This window comes from Hippocampus zosterae, chromosome 1 (assembly GCF_025434085.1).
Source record: "Hippocampus zosterae strain Florida chromosome 1, ASM2543408v3, whole genome shotgun sequence".
Classification (NCBI taxonomy): Eukaryota; Metazoa; Chordata; class Actinopteri; order Syngnathiformes; family Syngnathidae; genus Hippocampus; species Hippocampus zosterae.
Genome location: NC_067451.1, coordinates 2,735,947 through 2,762,246, shown reverse-complemented (window position 1 = coordinate 2,762,246; position 26,300 = coordinate 2,735,947). Strand labels below are relative to the sequence as shown.

At 46.4% G+C, this 26,300-nt stretch overlaps 1 protein-coding gene across 10 annotated transcripts in view; it reads right to left on the bottom strand.

Annotated features, from left to right (window-relative positions):
• The window catches only part of LOC127601505 (neurexin-2-like), a 344,756-nt gene that overhangs the window by 305,763 nt on the left and 12,693 nt on the right, over positions 1-26,300 (bottom strand). The window lies entirely within an intron of this gene.

The following is a 26,300-nucleotide window of genomic DNA, read 5'->3' as shown; positions in this document are numbered from 1 at the left end:
TGAGAGGTTGGGAGGCGATATATTGCTGCTTTTCTTTGGCCCGTGCTTATTTTAATAAGAACGAGAAGTCACAATCCTCCGCTTGCGTTTGAAGCGTGAAGGAGGACTTTTCAAACGGGAATTTGGGGAGTTCGACACGTATACAGAGGTACCGCTACTTACGAAATTCATATGGCCTGGAAGACATTTCTTAACTTGAAAATTTTGTAAGTAGAGACGCGTTTTCCATATAAACGACCTAATCCGTTCCGAGACCCCCAAATTTCAGACATAAATGTTTCCTAAAGTATAAAAATGCATCCAAAAAATTGTAACAAATGCATGTTACAATTAGATGATCGCACAATTAATAAGAGTCGTGCATAATGTAAAAAACAAACAAAGAATCAAAATGATTGCCATTTAACTTTTAACTGCGTTCTTGTAGTTTTGGTGTTTTTTTTGTCCTCGTTAGTTCATGTTCTCTCTCAGAAGTGGTTTTTGCCTGGCGTTTTGTAAACAACTGATCCGAGGACGTTTGCTCTTGTCGGCTTTTAACAATCCTTTGAAAATGTGCAAGGCAAACATCAGCGGAGTGAGCGATCGCCCGACTGGTGAACACTTTTTTATTTCCCTGGGTGATTCACATCCATATAAAACTACCGGAGAGCTTCATGGCGCCAGGGGTGAATGACAAGGATGCTCCATGGACGCATATCTATCTATTCATCGATCTACACACACAGACACGTAAGTCTGAGTAAGAGGGACCCATCTTAGCTAATGGGATCCCAGGATGATGCTCGGTATAGCAAATGGCAGATCAGCTATAGGACTGTTGCATTCAGGAAAATCGGAGCTGCGATTAGCAGGCCGTACGACATTTTTATCTTTAGTATCTTGAAATTTATTTCATAACAAGAGGCATTATTTTCCTGTTGAGGTGTTCCATAACTTTCAAATTTCGTATGAAGAGACGTTCGTCAAGAGAGGTCACACTGTATCCATTTATACCAGGGGTGTCAAACTCGTTTTTTGTGGAGGGCCACTTTGGAGTTACGAATTCATGTTTAATCATCGCATAGTATGATTAGTTGTCCACAACAAATTAATTAATTAATTAATTAATAATGAAATTATAGGGCGGCCCGGTAGTCCAGTGGTTAGCACGTCGGCTTCACAGTGCAGAGGTACCGGGTTCGATTCCAGCTCCGGCCTCCCTGTGTGGAGCTTGCATGTTCTCCCCGGGCCTGCGTGGGTTTTCTCCGGGTGCTCCGGTTTCCTCCCACATTCCAAAAATATGCATGGCAGGCTGATTGAACACTCTAAATTGTCCCTAGGTGTGAGTGTGAGTGCGAATGGTTGTTTGTTTCTGTGTGCCCTGCGATTGGCTGGCAACCGATTCAGGGTGTCCCCCGCCTACTGCCTGAAGACAGCTGGGATAGGCTCCCGCACCCCCCGCGACCCTAGTGAGGATCGAGCGGCTCGGAAGATGAATGAATGAAAGGATAATTAAATGATTAATAATTTTTAAATCAGTCAACTCTTCGTTTGTTGTTTGTTCACTTATTCTTCAAGTGAGCATCAACAGGGTCAAAAAATTATTACAAAATCTCAATGTTATTTATTGCGCATGACAATTTGACAGTACAGATTTTAGAAACGGTACAGATTTTAGAAACGATCGTGCAAGTTGACACACATGATCTGCTATGGCGGGCCACATAAAATGACGCGGCGGGCCAGATCTGGCCCCCGAGCCTTGATGTTGACACCAGTGATCTAAAGTATCTGAAAATTGAATGGCTGAATCATCTAAATGTTCAATTCAGCGGAATTTTGTCATTTCGATTGGATAGCATGTGTGGCGGGGAGATGGCGTAACGAATGCGTCGGGCATAACAGAGCGATCCAATCTGTTGCTTTCGTCACAGTCCGGTTTTGTTTGCCGAAGAGGCAACCGTGTGACATCCGAAAGCCTTGCGCATCGACGTCTCAAACTGAATATCTAGCTTTTCCCAAGTCGGGTTGGTGGCAGCGAGCGACTGCCAAAATCCAAGGACACTGAAGAAGCTTAACAAGACCGGAGGCCTCCAGTAACTCCAGCTCTCCCGCTAGTGCTCGTGTGTACATTTGCCAATGCCTTGATCGCGCTCGCAGCCCCAGTGGAGCTGCGGCAGTTAAAATCAGGCGGTTTAATTCACACATGCATTTCAAATCTCTCCATTTGAGCCAAACTGAAGGATTTCACTCTTTGTTGTGAAAACACAGGCTCCAGACAAAACCGTATCCCGTGTTCCGCATCGAAAACGGAAGACGCGGCACAAAGGAAGAAATCCAGTGCGTTGCGTTTCGTTTCATTCCCGTATGCGTCTCAGCTGTTGCCTTATGAAAACGGACAGCTCTCTCACTGGCAACGCGAGAGGCAAGTCGAGTGAAAGCGCAATCTGCACACCCTGACCCGACTCCTTGTCAAAGTGAAGCTGCGCAACGCCTCGGGATAGCTGCATGGTCATGTGAGCGAGAAGCGACCCATTTCCTCCCACATCAACCCCGTGGGAGACGTTGGCATCGGGATCTCGACGCAACCCCCCTTTCACCCGCAATGCCCCAACCCCATCACCGGAGGACTTCATGGCGCAAGCTGTCCCATTTCATGTTTTTATATCGTCATTTGTGGCAAAGTTGGACTTGGAGTTGTGCGGCATGAAGAACAGAGTAAATAGCATATGTAGCAGTGTACGAATACTCAAAAACAGTCCGAGATCCGGATCCTCTTTTCAAATTAAATAGTTATACGTCCCTAGCTACCAATGCTACATAACCTGTGTGTGCATGTATGTCTTTCATTTGCATGTCCTTCATTTCTGAAGTCTGCAATGGGTTTGAAAAAAAATAAAATAAGTCATACTGTAATATTCCATACAAAGAATAAAGGAAGTCTCACCCAAAGCCGTATTTACATATTCATTCATTTGCACAAACATCAGCCCGTGAGGATTATACGCCGTTAGTGCACACTTACGACCCAACAGAACGCACGCGTGCACGCACTCAAACGCCGCATATTCAAGTCAGGCAGGAGTCATTAATTCGATCCTGTAAGAAGCTCAGCGGGGTAGCGTACGACAGCATGAGGCCTCTGCTGCCGCGCGCTAATTAACCAGAGACTCGCGACGAGAAACTTTTAATATTCAGCATGGGCAACATGCAACAAACAGATGTGGTGGCTTGCGAATGGAGGGAGAAGAAGTGCCACCTAGGTTCGTTGGACGGCAAGATTTTCCCGGGTTTGACCCAGAAAACTGAAAAAGAAAAAGAAAAACAAACCCATCCTCCTTGGCGGAGGTAATAAAAAGAATGGGCAAAAATCAAACGGCAAACTCCCTGATTGGCCCATCCAGATGCGAGCGCTCCTCGGTGCTTTGATGGGCGCTCGTCAGTTCTAAGCCGGCAGTAGAACGGCGGCGCTAACTGCATTTATCCCCGATGAGGAGATGCTAATGAAGCAGATCAAGAGCTTTAGCCTTGCCGTTAGCTGCGCAGATTAATCTCGATTTTCAGCGGGAGTCCTCGTCGCCTCGTCGTTTTGGCTCGGATACCTTGACAAGGTGAATCGGGGTGGGGGTTGTGGGGGGGGGGATACGATCGCTGCGCAAGCTGAAATGTAGCTTTGGATGTTTTGACCCCCAAAACTGTTAGAAGCAACTCCCAGTATGGTGCGCACAGTTTAGCTAGTTCATTCATTCATTCATCTTCCGAACCGCTTAATCCTCACTAGGGTCGCGGGGGGGGGGGGGGTGGGGGGGTGCTGGAGCCTATCCCAGCCGTCTTCGGGCAGTAGGCGGGGGACACCCTGAACTGGTTGCCAGCCAATCGCAGGGCACACAGAAACGAACAACCATTCACACTCACACCTAGGGACAATTTAGAGTGTTCAATCAGCCTGCCACGCATGTTTTTGGAATGTGGGAGGAAACCGGAGCACCCGGAGAAAACCCACGCAGGCCCGGGGAGAACATGCAAACTCCACACAGGGAGGTCGGCGCTGGAATTGAACCCGGTACCTCTGCACTGTGAAGCCGACCTGCTAACCACTGGACTACCGGGCCGCCCCAGTTTAGCTAGTTCTATTTTTAAAAAATACAGCTCGTGTGTTGGATCTTGGATGCTCGAGACCAGGGCGAGGGAACTCCAGTACCTCGAGAGCTCCGTAGAGGCCTGATATGATCAGGAAAAGTTGAATTAAGTGTTTTGGAGGAGGATGGCATCCAAAACAGTTAGAATCTGGCTCTTGAGGAACCGGACTTCCCAAGCCTGCGCTAGACCGCACATGTCCGGTCATCGAGAATCCCGACGCAGCCTCTTTTTGAAGTCTCCTTCTTCCAACACACCAAATTCAAATGATCAGAACCGTTATCAGGCTAGTCAGAGTTCGCTCATGAGCTGATCACTTGAATCGGGGGTGTGGAGGAGGGAGAAATCCAAAACAGGCTGAATAAGGTGCCTTGAGGAACAGACTTGTTCCAGACTCACATGGAATTGGTGAAAATCTGTTCAATGGAGAGAGACTGTAAAAAAAATGTCCATTTGACAATTTTGGGATACATTCTTTTTTTTTTTTTTAATCACGAGACATTTATTTTTTTTAATTAGATTTAGTATTAGTTTTTTTTTTAATGTATGGAGGATTTATTGAGTGCAAGAAAAAAAAAAGCACTAAATTGTGTAATAATGGAGAGTTAAATATAATTCTCAACGACTGTTTGACCTTTTTTCTACCCTCTGCATGTACAGCAATCCCCAAATAAATATTAATATTTAATATTAATATTAAAATGAAACCCGAAGGCTCATGTATATTCACTGACAAATACAAAAGCGCACATTTTGTCGCTTGTTTTAATAAACGTAAGCTCTAATTTCAGAGGGATGGGTTTTAAAGCAGTTGCCTTTTCATTAATGAAAATGTTTTTCCAAGGTTGGTTTTTGCGTTATTTTGTTTTCATTAACGACAACAACAATGCCGCTATGTCGATAGGGACCATTTCACCGATTGCTGTCGCGCTGCGACACATTCAGTGAGGCTTGTCGCCGGAATGTTCAAGTGGCATCCAAGGCAGCTGGGGGCAACTGCGGCATGTTTACAGTATGCAACTTTATCTCTCCCGAGTAAGATACTCAACTACTTCCTGTTGAGATGATGTGCATGCGTGAAATGCTTGCTGTGGGCGCCGAGGGAATATGGCCGATTAGGTTTGAGTGCGTGGGTGGCGCTGTGTGTGCGTGCGTGTGTGCGTGCCCGCCAGCATGCGTGTGGCTGTCCTGGTGCCTGGAGATGTTTTTGGGTAGCAAAGCACAAGGCTCACTGGCCAGGCCTTGAGACTCTTCCCTCTTCCAATTAACCAGCCCAGCAGCCTGCAGCTCCGCCGGCCTTATCTGAGAGAGAAAAAGAGGCGAGGGTTTCAGGGGCGACCGAGTGAGACAGCACGCAGGGGAAAAAAAAAAAAAAGTCAGAGAAGGCTGACGTAGATAACAAGAAGACGAGCCGACAGAGGGGGAAAGAGAGACAGCGGCTTGCTTGCGCCATATCTTTCAACTCCAAAAAGCTCTTTCTTTCGCTTCATCCTCTCTGCACAAGCATCTATACAGTAGTAGAAAATCGCCACTGAGGTGAAAAAGTACTTTCATTCCACAGCCGACTTCAAAATAAAACGCGGGGCTTCAAGATGCTTCATGCCATCCTCGTTTGAAGTTCACCATCGTCTAAACAACAAACGATGACATGTTGTGCAATTCAAAGAACTGTGCCTGAGGAATGCACGCCCAGCTAGCGTCATGCTAACACATCATTGAAAACGGCATCGACAGTCCAACGATTAATTAGCATCAAGAATCTCATCTTGTTGACCTTCAAGCAACGGATAATAGAACAGAAATGATGGCGTAACAGATGCTAAAATACTCACAGGCATATATTCTTTATCCTCTGTGAAAAAAATACATTGGTAATGTGCCCGGTCAAGAAAATTGGTTGCTACCAAATAATAAAATAAAGGCAACAAGCCTTCTACTAACGTATAGGCACGGAACAAACAATGACAGTATGGAATATAAAAGTAATAAAGAGAAACAATTTACATCTTCAACCGTGAAGCATTATGGCACAGGTGGCAACCTCAAGGTCCGGGGGCCAAATCTGGCCCGCCACATCATTCTATGTGGCCCGTGAAAGCAAATCACGTGCGTCAACTTCCTTGATCCTTGCTAAAATATGTACCGGAATGTCAAATTGTCACTAGTATAACTAGTATAACTAAACTAGTTATCCATCAATTTGTTGCGTGCAAGTATAATACGATTTCATGATTTATTCGGTTTCACTGTCGAAGTAAAGGCCCTCCGAGGGAAGACTCCAAAGTGGCCAGTTACAAAAATGAGTTTGACACCCCTGCATTATGGGATGAGGTCTTCTACGCCATTTTGTTTGGGGGGTGAGGTGAGTATCGTCACGTACACGCCAGGTCGCATTTTCCGCTTATATATTATCAAGTTGGGAATCCTGTGAAAGCTAAAGATGAGAATATTAATCTTGGTTATACATGCTGTACTGACGACAGAGTGTTATCTAGCTTCAAAAAGTTGATATCAAATTCGAAGAAATAGTCACAGCACGATACCTTCAAGCTTCCAAAGTCCCAACAGGTTGTGAGCAGCTGGACTGCAGATAACGCAAGAGCTTTTTTGGGGGGGAGGGGGGGTGCTTACAATCCTAAACAATGTACATTATAAATCATTTACCATTACTGTATTAACGGTTAAATATAGATCCATCATTTCATATATATATATATAAAATGAATTGTAATTAGGTGAAGTCGAGAAAAACCTTTTTAAATTGTATTTTTTTTAATAAAAACAAGTAAACATTTACATTCGGTGAAATCCAGAAAGACACATTTTTTGGGGGGTAAAATTATTTACATCATTATATTATTGTATTATAATAATAAAGGCAGTATATAATTGCCTTTATTATATTATAATAAAGGCAATTATTGAATTTAAAAAGGACAGCTTTATTTTATTTTTTTAAAAAAACGTTATTACACATGAACGGTAATATGCAATAAAGTAAGCATGCCATTTGTACGTGAAGCGGGGTTGCCAGTGTGTGCTGAAAATAACAGATAGAGTCACCTGTAATCCCATTGAGTTACTTTTAAATCAAGTAATCAGTCAGATTTACTACTGGTAATAATATCAAGTGATCAGTCAAGTAACTACGGTCCTTTTAAAAGTAAAAAAAGTCGCATATGGAGGGCCACCCGCGACGTCCGCCTGGAGACGTTGCAGCCATCATCGCAGGGCACTTCCAACAACGTCCATCCGCGAAAGCAAAATCGGCTTTTATCTCTTTGATCCTCAAAGGCCCCCCCCCGACCCTGAAGGCCACAGAAGGTGCCGGCGTCCATTTGCAAAAATCCTCACATTGGCGGATTTGTGACACTTTGCAGCATCAGCGGAGGCCAAGAAGAATGAGAGCAAACACTGCAAGGCCGGCAAAGAGTAATGACTCAGGGCCTTCATGTTGAACTCAATAACGCAACTTCGCAGCGTCCATTCAAATTTGAGCGGGGAGACGAGACAACCCACACCGCTGCGTGCACCCCGTGAGCAATGTGTTTAATGTCACCCACCCCGGAAGACACCGAGCTCATTACGGGCCTCTCAATTCACTTAGCATCCCTCCACCGGGTGGGCATATTGATCCGGGCCATGGCTCCTTTTGCATGCAACGCTCGCAATCTCGCTCATTCCTGCTCCTGTGCCTCATCGTCTGCTCCCGTGAGGAGGCCACAAGCGAGGAGCGACGTGATGAAACACACAAGCGATGTCTGCCCTCCCTGGAAAAGAATAAAACAATTCGTCTCTCCTTTGGCGGGCGCAGTTCTTAATCCGAGCGAGCGGGAACATGCACGGGCACGGCGGTGCCGCTTTGTGACTCACAAGAGGGAAGTAGCACGAACGGGGCTTGAGAAGATGCGAGGTGACACGCAGCTTTGTGTACGCGCATACACATATGGACAGCGAGACACAAATAGAGAACTCTGAAAAACACCACGTGTACGTGTGTGCATAATGTGAGCATATTTACAAGCCTCCGGGCAGACGTCATTTGAGAATAAAGAAATAGATTATGCAAGCAAGGCTCACTCTTTCTGTATTCAAAAAAAAAAAAGGTAATGCAGGAGGAATTCTTTGAGCATCCAACCTGAATGAAGCGTTTCCTCTTTGGGGAGACCAAAAATGGAAAAAAGCTGAACAGACAAGGATGGGCGGCCCGGTAGTCCAGTGGTTAGCACGTCGGCTTCACAGTGCAGAGGTACTGGGTTCGATTCCAGCGCCGACCTCCCTGTGTGGAGTTTGCATGTTGTGCCCGGGCCTGCGTGGGTTTTCTCCGGGTGCTCCGGTTTCCTCCCACATTACAAAAACATGCATGGCAGGCTGATTGGACGCTCTAAATTGTCCCTAGGTGTGAGTGTGAGTCCGAATGGTTGTTCGTTTCTGTGTGCCCTGCGATTGGCTGGCAACCGATTCAGGGTGTCCCCAGCCTACTGCCCGAGGACAGCTGGGATAGGCTCCAGCACCCCCCGCGACCCTAGTGAGGATCAAGCGGCTCGGAAGATGAATGAATGAATGAACAGACAAGGAATGTGGAAGTTCCATTTGTTGTCCATTTTGTTCTCTATTTGGTTCGGTTGAGGTAGGACTAAGGTTATTGTCGTGAACGAAAAACAAATAGAATCACGAAAACCAAAAATGGATAAACAAAAAAAAATTTGCTCACAAAATAAAATAAAAATGAAAAGGCTTGAAGAAAAATGAAAAGTCACTGAAACTACACTTAATAATACGGTAATAATACGGTAATCTCATGGAAATGTTCTTTTTTCGTCTTGACATTGGACCTGAGCTTTCGGGATTCGTTTTAAATACACTAATTTCGGTATTGTTCCTCGTCTGTAAAGGAAAGCTCAAACAGCCGTTTGAGAATTGTAGTCAAGTTTAAGCGACAACAATGAGTGGCTTTTTTTTTAAACTATATCTCGACAAATACTATCTATCTATATCGATATCGAGATTTTACAATCCGCTTATCCTCACAAGCATCGTGGGGGTGCTGCAGCTTATCCCAGCCGTCTTCGAGCAGTAGGCGGGGGACACCCTGAACAGGTTGCCAGCCAATCGCAGGGCACAAAGAGACTAACAACCATCCGCGCTCACACTCACACCTAGGGACAATTTAGAGCGTCCAATCAGCCTGCCACGCATGTTTTTGGAACGTGAGAGGAACTGAAAACCCACACAGGCCCAGGGACAACATGCAAACTCCATACAGGGAGGCCGGAGCTGGAATGGAACCCGGTACCTTTGCACTGTGAGGACAACGGGCGAACCACTGGTCCACCGGGCCAGCATATATGATAACTCTGGCTTGGAGACATTCCGTCCATTTTTGGGGCCTGGGAAAAGGTACATTAGAGTCTAAAAATTGTGTCGTCGGTGCAATGTGTTGACTGAAAGATAGTCAAATTCTTTGTAGCACGACGCTCACGCGGCAATATTTTTCCGCTGATGTCAGACAGTTAAAATGTCACATTTACATGATTTTGTCTTTAGGCCTGGATCCACAGTGCCGGCGTCAAAGTGACTTTAAGTAGCTGGACGCTGATGGATTCCAAGTTACAAGGTGTCGGAGCAGACGGGATTAGAGCTAGCGACACAGACAAAAAAAAAAAAAACAACCAACAAAAAACAAGTACGTGCACAAATCAAGAAAGAGCAAAAGCTTTTTTTTGGAGCTGACGTGCAATCATGTTTGAACACACCCGCGCAGAGGTGGATCACGCGTTGGCAAGCATGGCAGTGGGGAACAGCGCACATAATGGAGCGCATGGCCCATGATGCGAACGGGAAGGCCAAGAGGAACCGAGCGGGGCTGCAACATCCCGTTCAATTTGGAAGCGGCGCCGGCTCAGAGAACAAACACAATGCTTTTCATTTCAGACCCGTCTAAGGTGAAGGCCGAGACGGATTCACGGTCTTGGAGCAGGCGGCTTGGGGAGGGATGACTGAAGGAAGAGACCCAAAGGCGGTTAAGGTAGGCAGCTGGGAGGGGGAGGATGTTCAATGCCTGTGACTCCATCAAGAACATTTTTCTTTTTTAGTGGAGCAGAGAGCAGAGCAGCAGAGAATGAACCTCCCTCGTGCTGTCACCAAGCAATGGACAAAAAAAATGGCAAAAAAAAATTAAATTTATTATTTATTATTAATAAATTTACGCTAGGGCGGCACGGTAGTCCAGTGGTTAGCACGTGGGCTTCACAGTGCAGAGGTACCGGGTTCGATTCCAGCTCCGGCCTCCCTGTGTGGAGTTTGCATGTTCTCCCCGGGCCTGCGTGGGTTTTCTCCGGGTGCTCCGGTTTCCTCCCACATTCCAAAAAAAATATGCATGGCAGGCTTATTGAACACTCTAAATTGTCCCTAGGTGTGAGTGTGAGTGTGAATGGTTGTTCGTCTCTGTGTGCCCTGCGATTGGTTGGCAACCGATTCAGGGTGTCCCCCGCCTACTGCCCGCAGACAGCTGGGATAGGCTCCAGCACCCCCCGCGACCCTAGTGAGGATCAAGCGGTTAGGAAGATGAATGAATGAATGAATGAATTTACGCTACGAGTGCTGAAATTTTCGAAATTACCGCATCGGCCCGAATGTAAGAGTGTGTTTTTTGCATTGAAATAAGACTGAAAAAGTGGGGGCCATCTTATATTCGGGGTCGAGACATTATACCCATTCACAACGCTAGATGGCGCCACATATCATTGAAGCGAATGCTGATCTTGACTCTCCAGGCCAAAGTGAACCCCTGTCACGAAGAATAAAAATAAAAATAGCAGTAGCACGAAGAAGAAAAATAACAAAAAGCGGTAAGAAAGAAATAGAATAATAATAATAGAAGCGATAACAGAAAATGGAGAAACGTAGCGACAATCTGCAGAAAAGTGTGTCGAAGATCGATCGGCCAGGTTAACCGGCAGCTGAGGAGAAGTTATGATGTTTCAAAAACCAGCAGCCATTCATTTACGAATGTGATTGCACTTTCGTTTACATATTTATATGTTCAGATATTAAGACTTGAATGAGGCAAAATAGCATGCTTTTTCTCTCAAATATATTGTTATAATCATTTGTTTCAGATGTACTGTAATAATTGTCTGTATAAAAATTAATTTGGTGTTCAAAAGTCTTTTTTCAAACTTGAGTCTTGAAAAAGAGGGAGTCGTCTTATAATCAGGGCCGTCTTGTATTCGGGCCAATACGATCAGATTCTAAAAATTCCAGCCGACAGCCATTTAAATTTTCGAAGTGTTGTGGGCATTGAAACCTCGCCGCAACAGGACGCTGCGCCTTCAGCCAGGTCGAAGCTCTGAAATTTGCCACCCCAACTTGGCCCTATCAACCGTATTGAAGAGCAGCCGCTTTGCAAACTTTCAACAAGAGTGAAGTGAATTCTTTGGTTCGGGAAAAAGAGGAACAATACTGACCATGGAATGCCTAACCAAAGGCAAAGTTCAGTCGTTTATGTTCCGTGGCCAACTGGCTCGTTTACAGCAATGCAACGTGATGGTTTCGAGTGAAAACCAACTGACTGATCGATACATCATGAAAATTGATTGGCTGGCTGGTGAGTGAGAGGCCCTCAAAATAGCCTTGTTGGTGGACAAACACACCACGCATGATCTCTTAGCTAAGAGTTGACATCCATCTCCTCGTGTGCATCTCACGTGAATATTTCATGAAGCTCGTTGGCGCTGATTGATGATGCGGTTGCTTTTATCGAGACCTTGTCCCGGGGAGATTGATTCCGCCGTTGCGGTAGCTATTTCAGGTGTAATTGCGTTTTTATGGCAAAGGTTTTTGGTTTTGGTTTTTTTTCTCTACCCACACCCGGAAAGGGTGACGTTCTTATTACACAATGTTTGTTCGTAGGATGACACAAAAGCTACTTCACGATATCGTAGGCAGGACGAAGGCTTTAGGTTAGGGCGGTCACAACTACACATCTCGGCGTATTTCCACTGTCAACAAAGCAAGTGCGTTTACTTTACCAGAAGAGCTTCTCTCTTCACGGCTTCTAGTCGACAATGAAAGGACTTGTGAAAAGACGCGAAGAGACTCGGGAAGTTGCGCTCGCCTGAAGAAAGACTATCACTGAGTGAATCCTTTCTTCGCAACAACAGAAGGTCATCGACAATAGCCGAGAGCACACACGTGGCATGCGGCAAGTGAAAAGGAGAGAGAGAGAGAGGGCGACGCTGACTTTTGCAATCTCAGGTGAATTGGTTGGGGAGGGGCGGGGCACCCCCGCTAGGTTTGAGTCAAGCAAGTCTTGTCCGACGGGCCGAGGCGAGGTGGGGAGAGGATGAGAGTGTCAGAGCCGGTTAAAAATGTATGGCCTCGCTCTTGGTGGCCCAACAATGAGTGTCCTCATTCCTCGCGTGTCACCTCTGGGAAATTCAAAAGGAGGGCGAAGACAAGGGCGCGGTGCAAATATGTAAGCAGTTTGGATAGGATGCTAGCTGTTAATTATCGAGGAGAAAAACCTTTTCCGAGGACGAGAAGGCTCTTTCACGGGCACCAAGATTGAGAAAAAAAGGTGACGTCAAGGGTGATTTTTATGGGAAAAACTACAAGAGGTTCGGAGTTAGCTCACCTATCAGGTAATATAAGCAAATGATAAGGCTAATGCTAATGATTAATACAGTGAAACTCCTCTACAACGAAACCTACATGGGCGAAAATACCCCCTAGTGTGAAAAAATCGTCATGCATTAACACCATTCCCAGTCTCCTGCCCCCCATACAACGAAAAAAAACCCCGTTGCGTAATACGAAATCTTTTTCTCTGCTCTTGCCTCGCCACGAGATTCATTATAACGAAGGCTAATCCAACAGCGACCTCTACTGCTTTGTTCGCGAATGGCAAGCGCAACCACGACACTGGTTTACACATGCGCAGTAGTCCAGGAAGTATTTGTTATTGTTAGATTCAGACGCAGCACGAACGTTACATTGCTAAAATGGCGACGAAACGGACTTTTGCAGACCACGTAGTTAAGAAAAGAAAAGCATTCATGCTTGCAGACAGGATAAAAGTAGTAAAAAAGAAAGTGGAGGAAGCAAAGACAAAAGTCTTTGTAGACCATCTAGTGGCATATTTTAGAGGCAAAGTGGCAACGAGGCGTTACGGATCCAAATGTTGATATTCTATCGCTCCACACTTCCCGGCGTTGTGTGCCAAAGGCGCCGCTGATTTCGGTGAGGTGAGGGAGAGTTCAGCCAAGCAGAAGTTGATGCGCGTTAGTGCCTCCGACTCCAACACATGGCTCCTTTTCATATTCGTTCATATTCACACACACACACAACTCCTCACTTCACCGCGTATCGGTTGCCGCTCCGTGCTAAGCGTGGCCGCTCCTCATTCGGAAACTTCGGGAGTGAAGGGAAGACTTCATGAAGTGCCGCCCAAAAGGACACGCAAAGCAAGGAGTTTGGCGGCCTGTAGGCCTTTGCACTCAGCATTCACGTTGACTCATTATGCAAAAGCAACGACTTCATCAAGAGAGGAATCATCTCTTGCGTGTTACACAATTATCAGTGCGCCATCTAAATGACTTTCTGCATATCAACATACCGTGTGCTGTATAATGTGCGAAGGCATTCGTCATTTGGTCATGATGTCATGAATGTCTACCCGGGAGATGTTTTCCACCAAATCGGAGACTGCGCAATGATGGCTATTCGGAAACAAGGAAGCTGATCTTGAAAGGCTTTTTGGCACTTCTCCCACATACCGTATTGGCCCAAATATAAGACGGTGTGTTTTTTTGCATTGAAATAAGACTGAAAAAGTGGGGGTCGTATGATATTCGGGGTCTAGACATTATATCCAGTCACGACGCTAGATGGCGCCAGACATCATTAAAGCGAATGCTGAACTTGACTCCCCATGCCAAAATGAACACCTGTCACAATGAAGAAAAATAAAAATAGCGGTAAGAAAGAAAAGAGAAGAAAATCATAGAAGAGATAACAGAAAATGGAGAAACGTAGCGACAATCTGCAGAAAAGTGGGTCGAAGATCGATCGGCCAGGTTAACCGGCAGCTGAGGAGAAGTTATGATGTTTCAAAAACCAGAAGCTATTCATTTACGAATGTGATTGCACTTTTGTTGACATATTTAAATGTTCAGATATTGAGATTTGAATGAGGCAAAATAGCATGCTTTTTCTCTCAAATATATTGTTATAATCATTCTGTTTTAGACGTAGTGTAATTATTTTCTGTATAAAAATTAATTTGGTGTTCAAAAAGTCTTTTTTCAAACCTGAGTCTTGAAAAAGAGGGGGTCGTCTTATAATCAGGATCGTCTTACAGTATATTTGGGCCAATACGGTTACATCAGTATTATGTAACCGTATTGTAACCGTATTATAAGTAGTGGTTATTCAAGTTATTTCAAGAGGAGGTGAAAGGGGAACTGTATTGCATTGGCTATGGCTCCTAAAGGGCATTTAGCAGTCCTATACTAACCTCACACACAATGCAAAAAAAAAAAAATAATAAAAAAAGCGTCATAAAGGATTGAACTTAAAGCGAGCCGCCAGAGGTGGCGAGAGGGTTTCCGACGTGGCCCGAGAAGATGTGGATGACATGCGACGCGTGCGCCTCGACTGCACGGTAAAACAGCGGCGCATCGTCCTCGGATGTACGCCGACGGTTACGACCCCGACGGCACGGAGGTGATGTCTTGACAGCTCGCAAGCGGTTCTTTGGGGGCAATGGCTTGGGTCGGAGACAACATCGCTATAATCGTCATCGGGTCCCTCAGCAGAAAAGCGGAGCAAGGACACGAGCTTGATTTTTATTCACTCTGCCCAAAATGTAGATGGCGTTGACGTTCAAGCAAGCTCCATTTGAAAGCACTGCCAGGGAACGATTAGTGATGTTGGAGTGGCGCTTCGTCAAGGTTTGACCATTACGGTTTCAAACTGATGGGCTCCCATTCATTATTCAACAGGATATTTCAAACAAGGGTAACCTGACAGAGTGGAGGAGAGCGATGGGCCGCAATGGCATGCACGGGCAGCGCGCCAAAGGCGAGTGTAATGACGACTAAAACGAACGGCGTCCGCTTTTAGAGAGCGCAGGTTGCCAGGATCGAAAATGTTGGGGGGTCAGCGCTTGTACCTGCAAACGTTTCATTAACCTTTGTCCTCTCGGTGAGCAATGTATTATGCACTTACGCGCCGCATCGGCTCTAATATTAAAAATACAAAAATGTCCTTGTGGCCTCGAACCCCACAACACATCTCACATCATCTTTCCCCACTGAAATGAATGGAAATTACATTAATCTGTTCAAATGCATTCTAAATATTGTATTTGATACGTCATAAAATGTAAAAATGATGTATCCATTTTTGCCATGTTTTTGGACTCTGATTCAGTGGACATTGTGCTGCTCTGAAAAGTATCGGCCACCCGAGGACACGACGACGTAGCAATTTTTCGCAAACGACACAGAATGTATGCCTATGAGTGTTGTTATATTGTCTGTCTACATGTTGTTATACTGTTGGTGTTGCAATATCTGTCGCTTAAAGGTTTAGAAACCTAATTGATGCTCCTTGTTAGCACTACTATGGCATTTTGCATTGCTTGTTCGCATCAAGCTAAAAAAAAAAATTGCAGTTGTTTTATGAATTGTAAATAGCAGTGCGATTTATCCATTTTGTGTTCATTCATTCATTCATTCATTCATCTTCCCAGCCGCTTGATCCTCACTAGGGTCTCGCGGGTGGTGCTGGAGCCAGCTGTCTTCGGGCAATAGGCGGGGGACACCCTGAACCGGTTGCCAGCCAATCGCAGGGCACACAGAAACGAACAACCATTCGCACTCACACTCACACCTAGGGACAATTTAGAGTGTCCAATCAGCCTGCCACGCATGTTTTTGGAATGTGGGAGGAAACCGGAGCACCCGGAGAAAACCCACGCAGGCCCGGGGAGAACATGCAAACTCCACACAGGGAGGCCAGAGCTGGAATCGAACCCGGTACCTCTGCACTGTGAAGCCGACGTGCTAACCACTGGTCTGCCGGGCCGCATATTTTGTGTTTGTATTACACTTAATTGAATGGTGTTTGTTGTTTGTTTTTTTCTTCTCGTCTCGTCTTCGTCTTCTACCTACATTCTTGCTGCTGGAGTCTGTAAATTTCCCCAGTGTGGGACAAAAAAATGATATCTTATTATTATTATTAAATACACAACAAGTAACTTGTTGTTTTACGTTTAGTTTGACAATCTTCAACTGGGAGTGGCATTGAACAGATCCCAGTCTCTTTTTTTTTTTTTTTTTGGAGAAGTGCTCACTAGCTGGCTGACTGCTGCTTGTTGTTGTGAGTGGAATTCACTGCTCAAATGTTTGCCTCCAACCAAGAAAAAAATAGCAAAAACTCTCAAGCTGTGTGCCTCATACCTCAAGGTACGACTCTCTGCGGATTAGCACAAGAGGCTAATACTCCATTTTGCTCGCGCAAGCCAAACTGGATCGTGTTGCAACCGGGGGAACTTGCATTTCTTGTGCCTTGACACGCTCATGCATGCTCAGTAAACCATCCAAAATATCACAAATGCCGACTACATTTTCATTCAGCTCCCGTGTTGGATCCAAACAGATTGTGCAGGTGTCGCTCATAAAGTGGCCATCCGAGTGGCTAACGGCCATCCACCCACGATGACATGTAACGCATGTTTGCCCCATAAAGTGGAAGCTGAGACGCGGGCATGCCTCACACGGTCTGACATGGAGAATAAAGAGCGTTCCCACGGACGTGAGGTTATTTATTTACGAGGGGAGAGTGGGCAATAAAAACGGAGAAAGTGAATAGGTGCGGCAATAATCCCGCCGCGCGCCGTCAGTAACAGGCATGGCTTTGTGAGTCCCTTGCCTCCCCTACTGGATTACGCACACAAGTGCTCTGACGTCCTCGACCAACAATAGCACAATTTTCAATAATCCCCCCCCGCCCCCCCCACTCCCCTGCCCCTTCCATTTTCCTTCTTTTTTTTTGCCACCGCCATCTGACTAGGTTCTCTTTCACTCCGCTGGTTTGTGATCTCCCGGCTCCTCATGTATTCCATTTTCTGTTCATATGTAAGAATCATTGATGCAGGTCCGTTGCAGTAAGTGGATGCCAGACAAAGCGCAAAAAAAAAAGTAGCATGAGTGAAGAATCAATGTAATTGCCCAGCTAACAAAAGGTGGGGTTGTGTTTGGCTTTCACGGCGCGTGGGCTACTGAGGACAATGGAAAAAAAAGCGCTTTCACGTGTCGCTCAACACTTCAACTGTGGCAGGCTGGCACAATACAAGCACTTAATCCCGGTCGGCGGCACGAGATACATGTCACTAAATGAAATGTTATCTCGGACGACTTGTTCGGCGGAAAATAAAGAAACGACCAAAAGTTGCGCGAGAGGGTATGACGTTATTACTGCTGCATTGGACTTCATTTAATTTTTTTGCTCGTTTTTCAACATGTCGGTTTTTATATTGTTTTGACTTTTATTTTTTAATTAAGTCAGGTTTGTGTTTTTTTTTAAATAAGTTTGTTTTTTGTCGAGTGCAAGATTTTTAAAAAACGTTACTAATTATTGTACAATTTTTTTTTTTTCCCCAAGATGGCGCCCGAGTAGGCAGCCTTCGGCAAGTGCTCTTCAAGAGCCTTGCTTTTTTTGTTCTTTTTTGCTGTTTTTGTCTTTTGTTTTGTCACATGTTGTTTGTTGTTTCATTGTGTGGACCCGATATGGACTGTTTTCAGCGCTTTTTGGCCACGACATTCGTCAAAGGAGCAGTATCTGTGCTTGGTGGTTGCGCCTTCTCGGCAGCACGCCTGTACCAGCACAGATTTTGATTGGGAGGAATGTCGGCGCCATTGACCGTCGGCGCTGGACAGACCTGGGGCGCTTGTGTTTTTTGCGCCAGTAATGGGCAGCATTTTTCACAACCCCGATTTGTTCAGTGGCTATGTCAGCGCTGTTGGACAGTTGGCGTTGGTGCGGCTGGATGGATGGCCGCTGACGTTGAGGATGAGGAGAGAGGAGCGTTGGCGAAGAGCGCCGATGCATATTTGGAACCGTGAGTCGCCGCTTGGAATTGAAGTGGATTTCCATGGGACAGGAGAAGTGAACCAATCTCTTTTTTCGTCAATGGATGCTACAGCTTCTTGTTGACTTTGAAACTTAGCTTGTAGCCGACGTGTGCACATTTTGAGCATGACAATCCACTGGTGAAAGGACACTTTGATTCTCTCCTCTTTCATCTCAAACCGCTTCAAACAACAAAGCGTGTGACGGAAAAGTGGTTAGGACTGCACGACTGTCCGTGTTTTATGTTATGTGTTGTTTTTATTATTTTACTTTATGTTAACTGTTCTGTAAAGCGCTTTGTTACAGCTGCCGCTGTTGTGAAAGCGCTATATAAATCAGCATGTATTGTATTGTATTGTATTGTAATAAAATAAAATACAATTCTCAGATGACTCTGTGTCCTACCTTCTTCTGTTCAGATCAACAAAAACACAAAAATGAATATGAACCCCGAAAGCTTGTGTTCGACCTACGGACATCTTTGCTAGAACAATCATTACGGTTAGTTTGATAAATGTAATTTCGTCTTTTCAGTTTGTTTGAAAAAATTGTTTTACCGAAACTTGTTTTTTAAAGTTTATTTGCGATTTTGTGAATTTTCATTAACCTTATTAATTATTAACCTTGCTTTGAAACATTCGCAACGCTTATTAGCGTTAGCAAAGACTAGCTAACGTATAATTTGCGTATTTGACAGCACATTCCAGGCTGTACTTTTTTTTAATTGTAAATAATTACTTAATTGACTTCAAAACTGCTTTGCTTTCATTCGAGGAGCGGCAAGCGATACAAAACGATCTTTAATTTGATCGCACTTTCACAAGAGCCGCATTACTAGCAAAGCCCTACCGTAGCGACAACGTTTGTTCTCCAGATATGACAGAAAGCATTTGTTCATGTCAAAATATCACACAAATGATGCCTTCATTTGTATTCCAGGCAGAGTGTTCGCTTTGGAGGCTCCTCATCTTTGCGTCACACCACCGCCAGAGGAAGATTGAACAATATTCATGCGGGCTCGCGGCGAGCACCGACCACATGCTAATGGAAACTCAGAATCCGGGAGATGAGTCCGATTGAACCGTTTGCGCCACTCAAGGATTAGTTAGCTAAAAATACAAACACGCCGGCGAGGAAAAGCAACACATCACTTGCCAAAAGTCCGCCCACCTGCCCTCCCATAACATGAAAAACACGGCCCCCCTGCCAAACGGCGCACGTGAGCGTGAAACTCAACCGAGAGAATGTTCGGCAAGATAATACGGCGGAGCGCGAGGAGCCAGCCTCCCCGAGGCGCTACTCATCTCCATGCCGGGAGGCCGGTGGGGGGGCGGGGTGGGGGGGGGGGGGGGGGGATTGATAAGGAGAGGCCCCGGGGCCCGCTGACCCCACATGTGCCGCCTGACCCCGGGCCGAGTGCGGGCTAGCGTCATCTTGTCATGAATTATTCCCGCGTCCGGGCCTGCCAGAGTAGCTGAGGCAGAGTTAAGGGGCTTTGACTGACAAAGCTTTTGATCCCACAACAGTCACGCACTCTATGATCAGAGTTTGCCTCTGAGACACGCTCCGCCGCGGCTCTCCCGGCACGCTCTCGCCCGGAGATTCTTAGCCGGATCCATACCTGGCTTTGAGCGGAAGCCACGTTTGCGGCCATCCTTGCGTTCCTTTTCGAGGAAACGAAGTCGCCGCTTTGTGTCAACATAAGAAGAACTTCTCAAGGATGCTCAGCAAGGAACAGCGTCGGTCGGATCTTTGTCCAACGTGTAGATCCGGCAGGTGGACTCTCGATGCTCCATTTTCATAGACGATGCATTCGCGGCATAGTGTCAATGCCGCCGGATCTTGATTTTCGTATCAGCGCAAGGCTCGCTGCGCGTGTTTGCCAGGTGCCGGCCAGTTTGGGGCTGCTCGAGCTCAACATCAGAATCAGAATCATCTTTATTGGCCAAGTATGTAGAACACACAAGGAATTTGTCTCCGGTATAACACGCTGCACTAGTATCATCGTAAACACCAAAATCATTGAACCATTTTAGAGGAACCAGTAGTTTTGTAGTACCGTTTTGTAGTACAAGAAGAGTGACTACGTCAGTGACTGTTTAAGGAGTTAATGGCTAGAGGGAAGAAGCTGTTTAAGTGTCTACTGGATTTGGTGCGCATGGATCTGTAGCGTCTGCCTGAGGGGAGTGGCTGAAAAAGGTGGTGGGCAGGGTGCGGGGGATCCAGGAGGATTTTCCGTGCCCTTGTCTTGATTCTTGCAGTGTGCAAGTCCTCAAGAGTGGGTAGGGCGGTGCCAACGATTTTTTTCTGCCGTCCTAACTGTCCGTTGAAGTCGGATTTTGTCCTTTTTTGTGGCGGCCCCAAACCAAACCGTGATAGAAGAACACAGGATTGATTCGATGACTGCCGTGTAGAACTGTCGTAGCACCTCCTGTGGCAGGCCATGCTTCCTCAGCAGCCTCAGGAAGTACATCCGCTGCCGGGCCCTTTTCAGGATGGAGATGGTGTTGACTTCCCACTTCATGTCCTGGGAGACTGTGATTCCCAGGAACTTGAAGGTCTCGACGGTTGACACAGGGCAGTTGGATAGTTCAACATATTTCATTGATAGAAATTTTATTTCTATTTTAGATATACCCCAATGGGAGGCAGAGTGGGGGTGCACACAAACGATCAGGGTTGACGGGAGTGCCCACTACAACGGTGCAGATGTGCTTCTGGCATCTTGAGACGCTCGTGCAGAACCAAAAGAAAATGAAAGGAGCTGCTTCGATTGCCCACAACTAAAGTCGGCTGTGACCACCCCCACAGCAGTGTAGCCCTCCCTCTCACAGATCCACCGGCATTCATGCCGGTCACAAAAATAAGATAAGATATCCTTTATTTGTCCCACACTGGGGAAATTTACAGCCTCCAGCAGCAAGAATGTAGGTAGAAAGAAGAAATAAGAAAAAAAACAAACACCGTTCAATTAAGTGCAATATAAACACAAAATGGATATATCGCAGCCCTGAACTGGAAAACAATGAACACGTCCAACATTATCTTTGCAGATTTTTTTTTTGGGGCCTGAAGGGAAATGATTTCGGAACAATGGCTGCCTGACTGTAATTTGCATTTATTAGCTGTACTGTAATTAAAATGTGTTTGTCAAGAACGCAACTAACTATCACCGTAGGCAATAAAAGAACACACAAAACCATTCTGAAACGAGAACATTGTCGACAGTGACAAGTGGTCTTTGTCCATATTTGTTCGTCGTCATGGACGCCGCAATGCAGAAAGTACGCCGCAACAATGTTACAGTGCAAACTACACCCGCTTTAAACTTGCCTGCGGCATTGATGAAATCAGAGCCGGCTTGCGTTAATTGACTGGTTTGGCCACACGTGCACGGAAAATGATGGTCTACATTTTGCAGATGAGAAAGGGTCAATTACAGTGTAATGCAGCATCGCTGTGGAGTTATTATGTTTATATTGCCGGCGATAAGTCAGGGGTGATGCTGTCAGTTTTTACGACTCCGCGCCCAGCGGTAGTAGCAAAGCGGTGATAAAACCTGCCCTTCTTTTCCGAGTGTCTTTCTCCCCGCGCGGGGGGGCGGGGAGGCTTGGTGGGGGGGACAGAAAGTGCACCAAGAAGATGGGTCCCTAAATGCAGAGCAGCAACAGCTTGAATAATTCATTCACTTTAAATTGAGTGGATATAATGCGCAGGATCGGCTCGTGTTGTTTGTGGCCACGTTCAAAAACAAAATGGCTCCCCGACGGCGCTCAAAGGAGGAGGGGCCTGGCGGGAGCCCAGGCAAAAGCGGGCTCGTACGACGAGGGCAAACAGGCCGCGAGACAGAACACGAAAAGACGCCAAGTGGGGGGGCTCCCCCAAAAGAGCGCTAAGCCGATTAGCAGCTAATAAATAGCATCTGAATGCCAGCGAGGCAGAGGTGGTCCAATCACCTTGCCCCAAGGTGGTGTCAAGGATCCACAGCATCAATACATTGCGTTGAACTCTCCGCATATACATACACATTTCGGGGGGGGGAGGGTGGGGGGATTGCTGTGAGAGCGGTCAAAAGCTTTTATTTACACGTCCCGCGTTACTGGACGCTTGATTGGCTGGAGTCCAGACGACCTTGCAGATGACGTGCCGTTGTACTCACGAGACACAAGATACGCATCCGGGATTAAAAATGCATGTCAGCGTCGGGGGGGCCAAATCGCGTGGCGCGATGCACTCGATAAGACGCGGCGATCGTGAAGCAATTATCCAAAAGCAGGCTTGTCAGACTCCGAGAAGGGAAGCCATTATGACTCGGCATAATTCATTTAACCATGAAGTCACTAAAGCATGACTTCAATTCTCCTCCGTTATTCCTCTGTGTGTGGGGATGGAAGGGGGTGGGGTGGGGGGGGGGGGTCTCTGACAGCACCTTGGCACTTGCTGTGAAAACTTACTGTGGTGGGAGGAAGAGACAAAAGGCAAAATGGGACTTTGTCAGGACATCTGGGTACGAGATGCGTGCGCGTGCCAGAGGAAGGTGGACAACACTTGCCAGGGACAGCGGGTGGGGGGGGGGGGGGGCGGCCTCGTCAAATATGTGCAGCGCACCAATTTGCAAGGTAAACCCCCAACGCCTCCTCAGGTGCAAGTCGGTGATCCCCAAAACACACACACACATATACACACACACACACCAAAACAACAATTAAAGACCTTGAAAAGTGAATCGCAAATTCAAAAGACTTTTTGGGGGGAGGTTGAAACTCGGTTTCACCATTTCAGTTTCCAGATTTTCTGGGCGCGGCTAAAAGCAACGACGCGCTACGCCAGAACGTGAGCGCTTTCGCTCACGATCGGCGGTTAGCCAACGGAATTGTGATGGGAAGTCAGTTAACTGCTTTAGAGCGCCCCGTCGTTGGCTGCGAATGCATGCTTGGCACACAGAGAAAGGCAGATGAGCGAGGAGGGCGACCCCCCCCCCCCCCCCGAACCCACCACACCAAAAAAAATCTATCTAGTATGCTCACCGAGGCTTCGGATTGTGTGGCTACTTTAGAGCGCCCCGTTGTCACATTCATATGTCAGTTTTGAAGCCTGATTTTACACACTGATTTTTTTTTCAAATGATAAAAAAATTACTTCACAGGGACTCCAAATATCAAAATGTACAAAAATGTGGCTCCAGCGCAAATGTGCGCCAGCATTATCAAGGAATCATGAGGTTGTTTATCTAAATGTAGACACTCACAAGTCTGCCCAAGTCCAAAATGGGAAACTTTTGAGTGCTACTAATTCCGGAGTGCAGGTATAATAATACACCGTTGGAGAGGGAGGAGAATTAGAAGTGGCACACAACGTCAAGCAGAGTGCTCGCTCATTTCATGTACGGGTTTGGGAGAAGGCACTCAGGGTTGCATATTTCAACTTCATTGGGCAAATGCCGCTGCCTTTAAGGCCCGACCCCCCCACAACCATTTGAGACGAGCCCATTGCTGCTTAGCACTCTGTTAATAATTTTGAAGGAAATAGGGCACGGTGATGAAAGGGAGCGTTTTTCGAGATGGTGATTGATTCGAAATCGTCCCTAGAAAGTAGACGGCCGTGAAAAATTAACAAGGGGTGTGTCCGTGGATGACGACTCATGTTTTATTTCAAGTGGAATGAAGGATTTTTTCTTAAGCTATGAATGAATAATGGAAATGTCTGATCCGGCATCTCCATCCAGTGGTCTGTTCACCCCCGCCTCTTGCAGATGTTTTGAACATTCAAACCGTTCTGTCACGTAACACATTCTCCGGAAAAGAGCCTGCGTGAATGTCGCCCGTTGTTATCTTTTATCCCGACCGAACTCTCCTCAAGGAGCGCTGAATGCAGATGAAAAGGTGTACAGATTTCATTTTTCGGAGGTCCTGGGAGACGAGCCGCACTCCGCTTCTATCCGGCCTACGCGGGGCTTATTGCGTGCAAAATTTGACATTCGCATGTTGGGGGCAGGTGGGGATATTCATCTTCCGCTATTCCCAGAAATTTCCCACTGGGTGCTCCATTCAAGCACAGGGATTTGGGTTGAGAAATGCACATGTAGCCCAATGCTAACAACCAATACGAAAGGCTAATAAATTGCATCAACTCTGCAAGAAAACAGCCTTTTTACGCAATCTGAAAACAATTGTTAAAGCGTAAATTCTTTATCCTCTGTGCAGAACGACGAATATGACAGCTTCCTGAGGAGTTTTGACTGGATCTATTGTGTGTTCATTGTTGTATTATAGGGGTGGCCCGGTAGTCCAGTGGTTAGCACGTCGGCTTCACAGTGCAGAGGTACCGGGTTCGATTCCAGCTCCGGCCTCCCTGTGTGGAGTTTGCATGTTCTCCCCGGCCGGGCCTGCGTGGGTTTTCTCCGGGTGCTCCAGTTTCCTCCCACATTCCAAAAATATGCATGGCAGGCTGATTGAACACTCTAAATTGTCCCTAGGTGTGAGTGTGAGTGCGAATGGTTGTTCGTCTCTGTGTGGCCTGCGATTGGCTGGGATTGGTGTCCCCGCCTACTGCCCGGAGACAGCTGGGATAGGCTCCAGCAACCCCCGCGACTCTAGTGAGGATCAAGCGGTTAGGAAGATGAATGAATGAATGAATGTTGTATTATACTGCCCCCAGGTGGCCAAGGCACAAAGACCAAAAGGAGCAGCACAAGGTCCTTTGAGATGAAGCGAAGAAAAAAAATTAAAAGTGGCAAAAGCTGTTTGATTCAAATGCAGAAAGATTGTAAGTATGTCATTGCTGTATATTTTCAGAGTACTGAAAGTACATGGAAAAAAAAACTTCATTTTTGTTGGCAATTTCACCACATGTTGGATTTTATTTGGGAATAGTAACTTGTTATTCCAAACCGCATGAAAATCTTTGACGGAATAAAGTAGCAGATTTTGATCATGAAAAACAGCTTGCCTGCTTTTGGACCCCCCGTCGCAAGGCACTGCCCCCTCGTTTTGTAGCCGGGAGTCTCTTAGACCTCCAAATGGCTCGTGTGAACGCAAGCCTTTTTCCCCGCCACAGTCGGCGAGGCCACGCACGTTTTGGCGAATCGCAGCGGGGAGGGAGCGACGGACGGAAGGGAACTCGTGAGGCTCCAAAGCGACGCTGATACGCGCCACGCTGAGCCACAGCGAGCATGTCTGATTGAATGAGACCCCCCTGGTGCTATTTGAGACCGAACGAGCTCCGACAACAGCGGCTCGCATTCTCTCCGAGTCCAAACAAGATTTACCCCCACCAATTAAAAAAATAAGCCTTTTACAACATGCATAGTGGGTTGCTAAATATTGAATCTAGCTAGCTGGCGCGTTAGGAACTGGGAGGGGCTTCTCCCCAAAGGAGCCGATATGAAGCCATTCGGCATTACGGAGTAACTTGCGTGCAAATTGGCTTCACGGGCCCAAAGAGACATTCAAACCCAAAATAGTACTCCGCACATTCTTTGCTGCATTTTGTCCATCTTTGAGCAGGAAAGGCACAAACATTTTTTTTTGTCTGACTGGATGACTTTTAGGAGGCCTCGCGGGTTCGCCGAATGCGGCGGCCTCAGGAGCAAAAGCGGGAGTTGTTTCCACATCATTTATTCAGCGCAAGCTTGATTAAAAGGTCACATCAGAGCGCCGAGGCTGAGAACGTGAAATAATATTCCGGCGAATCATTGCGCATCACAGACGGATCGCCATCGAACGCGACGCGGTGGCGGGCATAAATTCACGTTACCCCGACGAGATGTCTCTCCGCCACCGACTCATCAATTCTTGTCTTTCCATTTGTTCTCTCGCATCCTCAGCCGCACGGCAACAAGTGATAGCTTCTGCAACTTGGTCCCCCGTTTCAAAATTGCTCTCACGTCCAGCTCAGCGTGCGCCTATAAAAGCAGATCATTTCCAATAACTCGTGGAGCAACTGTCCAATCCTTAAACTTGAAGGATACCTTGAAGAAAATCGAGTAAAGGCACTGCAGGGTCCTAGAAGCTTCAGCAGAATATTTGATCTACATATATATAAAA